This window comes from Podarcis pityusensis (assembly GCF_964106645.2).
Source record: "Podarcis pityusensis genome assembly, chromosome: 12".
NCBI classification, from domain to species: domain Eukaryota; kingdom Metazoa; phylum Chordata; class Lepidosauria; order Squamata; family Lacertidae; genus Podarcis; species Podarcis pityusensis.
In genome coordinates this window covers 48,346,290-48,353,489 of record NC_138037.1, presented here as the reverse complement: position 1 = coordinate 48,353,489, position 7,200 = coordinate 48,346,290, and the positions used below count along the sequence as shown (strand labels likewise).

Here is a 7,200-nt window from a genome sequence, read left to right as displayed (position 1 = left end):
TGCTTCCCACTGCTATCCTGGATTGTTAGATATCCCGTAGACTGTCCCCGGAATAGGTGAGGCTGCTGATCCCTTATTTTCTGAAAGTTGACCGCTATGTGGTTGTATTCACTTACCCTAGGGGCGAGAGGAAACTTTCCAGGGGTTGCTTTCTCTATTCACAGGGCCAAATGCTGGCAGTGGGAAGGACCAGAAACAAAAGGGGGCAAAGCAATTAATGCTTCTTTATGCGTTAACAACAACAACAACAATTTATTATTTATACCCCGCCCATCTGGCTTGGATTCCCCAGCCACTCTGGGTGTCTTCCAACAGAATATTTTTTTTAAAAAAAGATATTTATTGAGATTTTCAGAATGTTACCAAAGGAAAAAAAAAATAGAAGCAGAAGATAATACAAAGAATAAAAATAGTTATAAGAAAAAATTCCAAATGAGAAAAAAATGACAGGAAAAAGGAAAAAAAGAAGAATGCAAAAATCACAAAACTTTAAAAACATTTAAAAACAAATTCATTATTTTCAAATCCTTAACTGTCATTACCTTCTTTCTTAGACCTCCTCCTCCTCCCTTTCTTTGTATCCTAGTTATTAATTATCCCAGCAAATCCTTGACCTTATCTTTCTATAATAAAATAAACCTTAACACTTAAAACTTAAATCTTATCCTTACCAACTTCTCATAATCATAATATTCTTTCAAAATTCTTTAAACATCTTTGCTAAAGCCAAGTATTTTCATTCCAACATTTTCCTATCATTCATCAATTTTATAAAACAGTTCTAATAGTAGAAAAAAGATGTATAAACAGATCCAATCTTCATCCAGCGTCCCTTCCTCCTGGTTCTGGGTTTTGTCAGTCCTTATTCCCGTCAATCTAGCCCATTAACCTGGCAACCTTATGTCCGAGGCCCTCAAGTCTCTTCCATGACCCTTCCGCGGCTCTTCTTCATATTTGTAACTGTATTTTCCCTTGTCTCTTGCTCGTGGTAACTCCAGCTTGGCAATGTTTTTAATCCTTCTCAACAGATCAGCCCCTTTTCCATGTTCAACAATGAATTCCATGTAGTATTTAAAAGCATGTTTCAAAGGCCCTCCAAAATTGAGAGCCCCCACAGTCCCAAACATCTCACGGCCCATTGCCATATTTGAAAAGTCCGAACATCCCAGCATAGGGGGGTCAATCCAGCCCCCCATTTCCAAACCAAGCCAAACTTTTCCTTTCCAGATATGGCTTTTTCCAAGTTCATTTGTCAAATCCAAAAAATCATATTCCTGTTGGGCCTGTTCTGTCAAAACACACTCCTGATTTAATGTCAAAAACTCCTGTTCTGTCAAGACACACTCCTGATTTAAATCCTGAGTGGGCTCCACATATTTTCCCACTGTCTGTTCAAAGTCTCCCACTGCCTGTTCAAAATTTCTAGTCGAAGTCACCATCCAATTCACCTTCTTGTGTAATTGTTCCAGTAGATCGTTTGTTTTATAGAGAGCATACAACAAGGCTTCTGAATACATTGTCCCACAAGGTCAGATACTTGTTCCCACAGTTGTAATCTGTAACAGCTGTCGACTCCCTGGAGTTAGTTACAGTTTCACAGTTACAATTTCACAGACTCCCCCTAGGGGGAAGACTTCTATTTATTCTTGCAACAAAGTTTCCTTTTTTAAGATACTTTGTCCATATATAATCCTTTAAAATGCGAAAGGGAACAGTGGAATCACTAGGTTTCTCTTCTTTTAACCATTTATCAAAAACACTTGTCTTTGGTTAATGAACTTCACACGTCAGTCCTGACAGCCCGCTCCAGGATCAGGACGGAGGAAAGTTACTTCACTTTAAAGTCACTTTAAACAGTCCAAAAAGATCCCCCCCCCCTTCTCCTGGTGTCGAAGGGGGGTTCCACAATTTTAAATGGTGAAATCCAATCTTTTAAAAGCGATTTTCTGAGCTCTAGTTTAAGTTGCCTTTGCTTTATTCTGTTTACAAAAGAACAGAAGGATGACTTCCTGTTTAGACCTTCCCGTTCCGTACCAAATTCAAGTAAATTTTTAAAGTCCGATTCTTTTCTACTCGCAAGTCCTTATTTGATGTCCAATTGTTCAAAGTCTAAGTACTCACGGGTGCTTATTTTAAAGTCCAAATTGTCCCAGGAAAAAGGCAGCGCTCTCCGGCAACAGCTATGCGGCTTCGCTCCACGGAAATAGCAGTTGACTCACAGCACCGCGCCACTTCCCCCTCTTCACTTCGGAGCCCGTTAGTGGGTTCCTTAGCGGGTTGGGGGGGGCGCTAAAGGTGCCCGCCGAGTCCCATGGTCACAGGCTTCATCTGCCTGTGATTTTTAAGTGGGTCCCCGCTTCGCCGTAGCGGAGAAGACCCGTTTTCCGCGGAGCTAGTCCCTCCAGTTCAGAGGGAGTCCGCCATTGCCGGTGGTGCCACCCCGGAAGTCCTTCCAACAGAATATTAAAATACAATAATCTATTAAACATTAAAGCTTCCCTAAACAGGGCTGCCTTCAGATGTTTTCTAAAAGTCTGGTAGTTGTTTTTCTCTTTGACATCTGGTGGGAGGGCGTTCCACAGGGCGGGTGCCACTACCGACAAGGCCCTCTGCCTGGATCCCTGTAACTTGGCTTCTCGCAGTGAGGGAACAGCCAGAAGGCCCTCGGCACTGGACTTCAATGTCTGGGCAGAATGATGGGAGTGGTGGTAGATGTCCTTTGCTATATTCCACCTAGGGAAGCAAGCAGCAATGTCAGAGTTCAAGGGCCCATTTTAGCCTGGCCAAAACACTTAGCAGGCCATTGAGAGTGTAACCTGGGGAGCGTCCTGTGGGCTAGATAGAAATTTGACCTCCAAGCCTGAGGTTCTCCATCTCTGCCTTGGCCCATACATCTTGGTTGGGGTGGGGAACCTTTTCAGCAGTGCTTCCCAAGCTCTTGACAACCAGGCTAAGCCTTTGATCTCAGCCCCATCTTTACCAGTTGTTTGAGTATACAAGTCACGAATAAGAAAACTTTGGTCTGTGGATGTCTATCCTAGTTTAATCCCACCGTATCTTTCTTGAAACGGAATCGAAAGCCTCTTTCAAGTCAATAAACATTGTAAACAGTTCCCCTCTGCTTAGATTAATACATTTCTCTGCCGATTGAACTGACACAATACAATGATCCAGTGTGGATTTGTGAAACGGCAAAAGCCAGTTTGCTCCTGTCCCAAAAGAACTGATAAATGACAAAGGACTGATGATGGGAGAGGGGACTCGCCGGCCCAGGAAAAGACATCAGATTGATTTGTGCTCCGGTTTAAAGAACTGCACTCAAAGCTAAATGGCTCAGAGGTGAACTGTCTGTTCTGCACTGCCAGGAGAGGTGTGCCCACTTTGTTGGCAAGATGCATTGCTTGGCACAGAAATACATGAAGACGGTCTCCAGACAGGCAACAGCCTGCACACCCAACCGGAATTCCTGTCTGATTCTTGAACAGGCTTTTGCCATGGCAGCTGTTGCCATTGCGGCTGGTGGAAATTTCCATGTGTTGCTGCGCACTTATCGCCACGTTTTCATTGTCATGTGTCCAGTGGAGCAATAAAAGGAAACATCTGTGGAGCAAAGAGTGTTTGTCCCAGAAACATTAAATTGCTTTTGCTCTAAAAGCCTCGTGGAATAAACCAAGGATTTCAGCAGCTCCTTGGAGCTTAAGAGAGTATAAGAAATAGCCTATCTGGTGGTTGTAAAATATTTTTGTGTCAGCTGTAGAAGCATTCTTCCCAAAACAGTGGGAGATGAAATGCAGATCAACACCACACACAAAAAACTTGTTCAAGAGCAGCAGTTGGTTGTTTATTCTTTCAAAATCTTTGCTCTTGTTCATTTTTGCACAATTTTCAAGGTAGCTAGTTAGTGTGTCCCAAATCACATATTCTAAGCTCTTTCAGTTCATTTTCTACCCATTAGGAGGGTAACATGAACCAATCCTTAGAATTTTCCTCCTATGGGGCCATCATAACTCCCAGCTGGAATATCAAGACTGGTTTACACAAACAGCAGTGCCACCAGATCCCTGCATATTCATGGGAGGCAGGAGACAAGTTGTACCTAATTAAATATAACTCAGTTAGCATTTCAGGTCACCAAGAGATTAATATTCAGATTTGGGCAGTCTTTTATAACCAGGTAAGTGCTTGCTTCTGGTTCACATGTTACTTCCTACGGATAAATGCAGGTAAGCATAAGTTTAAAGCTGTCAGTTTGATATCATCCTTGTATATATAAACCAGCTATTGAGTATGGATAGAATCTCCATTTTAAGAGATAAGATTTAAACTTAATAATGCAGCTCTTAAGAATTGCAATTCCTAATCAACCAAAGTTATCGTGTTTATTTGTTGCAGATATGGAATTTGGCTGTGTCCAAAATGGGAATTGAAAAGACTTGTCTCGTAACTTGCTTCTATTTCCTTTCTGCGGCTTCTTTTCCTTTCTTCCAACAGTTATTCTTTAGTGCCCATCTACTGAACCACTTTGCAATACCTGCTTGTTTCCTAGAACTGCAATGGAACCTCGGTTTTTGAACGCAATCCGTTCTGGAAGACCATTCAACTTACGAAACGTTCAAAAACTGAGGATCAATGGGTGCTCAGCAAAATCCACTGAAAAAATGGAGAAACATGCCTTGGAAGCTGTTCAATTACTTCCAGGTTTTTGGCGTTCGGCTTCCGAGACGCTTGAAAACCAAGGTTCCACTGTCTTCCCAGAATTGTTAGTGATGTCACTGTTTGTTTTTCCTTCCAACTGGGTGTTATATCTGTCTTGTTCCATGACCTGAAATATCCAGCCATTCATCATCTCTCCATTCCATTTTCCACATGGAGATCTGTGTCCATTGACTGTAGTGTTAGGGACAATTCTGTGCTTTTTTACCTGCTGGCTCCATCTGCAGAGCTTCCTGGGATACTGAAGTGTGAGCCGCTCGAACTCGGGACCTGCTAAAAAGAATGCCACTAAATACGAGAAATAAGTAAAATAACCAAGCAAGTACAGTGGTGCCTCGCAAGACGAAATTAATTCGTTCCGCGAGTTTTGTCGTCTTGCGATTTTTTTCGTCTTGCGAAGCACGGTGTCGGGAAAGTTTTGGAAAAGCTTCAAAAATCACCAAAGTCTTTAAAAACCTCAAAAAAGGCTACCACACCGCGTTCTATGAGTTGCTCCTCGAAGTCAAGTTGCAACTGTATTAACGGTGTTAAGAAAAAGGAAACAAACTTGCAAGACGTTTCCGTCTTGCGAAGCAAGCCCATAGGGAAAATCGTCTTGTGAAGCAGCTCAAAAAACAAAAAACCCTTTCGTCTAGCGAGTTTTTTGTCTTGCGAGGCATTCGTCTTGCGAGGTACCACTGTATTAGAAATCACCCCAGAATTGACCTTACTAAACATCTTCCAAGACAATAATGCCCACTTACACCACAAAGAACTCATAACCCACCTACTTTCAGCAGCCGGAGGCATCATAGCCAGACAGTGGAGAGACGTGTCAGGAGTGAGCATGGACCAATGGTACCAAATAGTATGGGAAACAGCCCTACTAGAAAAATTAACCAATAAACTGAAACTGACATGGGGACAAATAGAAAAAGACACCTTCACCCCAGTATGGCTCCCCTTTATCACATACACAGCCCAACAAGACAATGACAAGAATCCACCAACAGCATACAAATCAATATGGCTAACCTGCTCCAAAACACCCACCCACCTCACTCACGCACGAAAACAAAGATCACCATAGCCAATCACAAACAAACAACCACACCCTAGGCCAACCCCAACCTCTCTCACCACCAAAGGAACACAAGCGAACAGCAAAGAACCTGCACAAGGAACGCTGACACCAAACCCTACATATAGTAAGCAAAATAGAAAACATCGCCATCCGACCCCACCTCCCCCCCACCTCTTTTCCCCTTTTCTTCCTAATGTCTCAACAACTGAAACTGATTTGTAAAAATGTTACATGGGGGGGGGGGGAATACGAGAGAGAGACATTGCACACTTGTAAATCAAGAAAATCTTTAATAATAATAATAATTCAGTGTATCTGAAGAAGTGTGCTTGCACACGAAAGCTTATACCAAGAACTAACTTAGTTGGTCTTTAAGGTGCTACAGGAAGGAATTTTTCTATTTCAATAATAATAATGTCACTAAGTAGCCATTGGAGTGCATTGGTTCCTATAAATTGCTGTAGGGATACATTGGCCATTAAAATGCATCGTGACAAATGTAACTGGTTGCTTACAGAATTGTAGAGCTGGAAGGGACCCAACGGTCATCTGGTCCACCCCCCTGCAATGCAGGAATCTCAACTACAGCATCCATGACAGATGACCATCCAACCTCTGCTTAAAAACCTCCAAGGAAGGAGAGTCTGTAACCTCCCAAGGAAGACCGTTGCACTGTCGAACAACTCTTTAGGGGCTGCCTTTACGGGCTATCTCTAAATTGCCAAACAGCAAAATCTTGCTCCCAAGTAGGTTCAGTTCCTAGGTGAGGGCTTTGATTACTAGCACGATGGCAGTGTTCCCCTGCCTTTAACTACTCTGTGACAGGTAGAGTTGTGTGCCTCAAAATGATGCCCACCAGTTTATCTCCATGCTGTTACACCTTTTTCAAAGGGTGGCGCTGTGGTCTAAACCACCGAGCCTCAGAAGGTTGGCGGTTCGAATCCTTCAACGGGGTGAGCTCCCGTTGCCCTGTCCCAGCTCTTGCCAACCTAGCAGTTTGAAAGCATGCCAGTGCAAATAGATAACTAGGTACCACTGTGGTGGGAAGGTAAACAGCATTTTCCGTGTGCTCTGGTTTCCGCCTTGGTGTTCTGTTGTACCGGAAGCAGTTTAGTCATGCTGGCCACATGATCTGGAAAGCTGTCTGTGGACCAACGCCGGCTCCCTCGGCCTGAAAGCGAGATGAGCACCGCAACCCCATAGTCGCCTTTGACTAGACTTAATCGTCCAGGGGTCCTTTACCTTTTTTCACCTTACACCTTTTGAATTTCCAATTCAACCATTAGTAGGCTTTCCAGCTTACCAGGAAAAAAACGTGGCTCAGCTTACTGTTGTGCCTTTACCAACAGATTACAGCAGGAGAAACTTTGCACCACGTGAAGCTGAACACTGCTAGTGTGTCTCTGAATTTCCGTATAGCCCGG

The 7,200-nt window shown here is 43.2% G+C and overlaps 1 long non-coding RNA gene across 1 annotated transcript in view; it reads left to right on the top strand.

Annotated features, from left to right (window-relative positions):
• Window positions 1-7,200, top strand: part of LOC308460098 — a 146,384-nt gene that overhangs the window by 125,784 nt on the left and 13,400 nt on the right. The gene's annotated exons all lie outside the window — the stretch shown is intronic.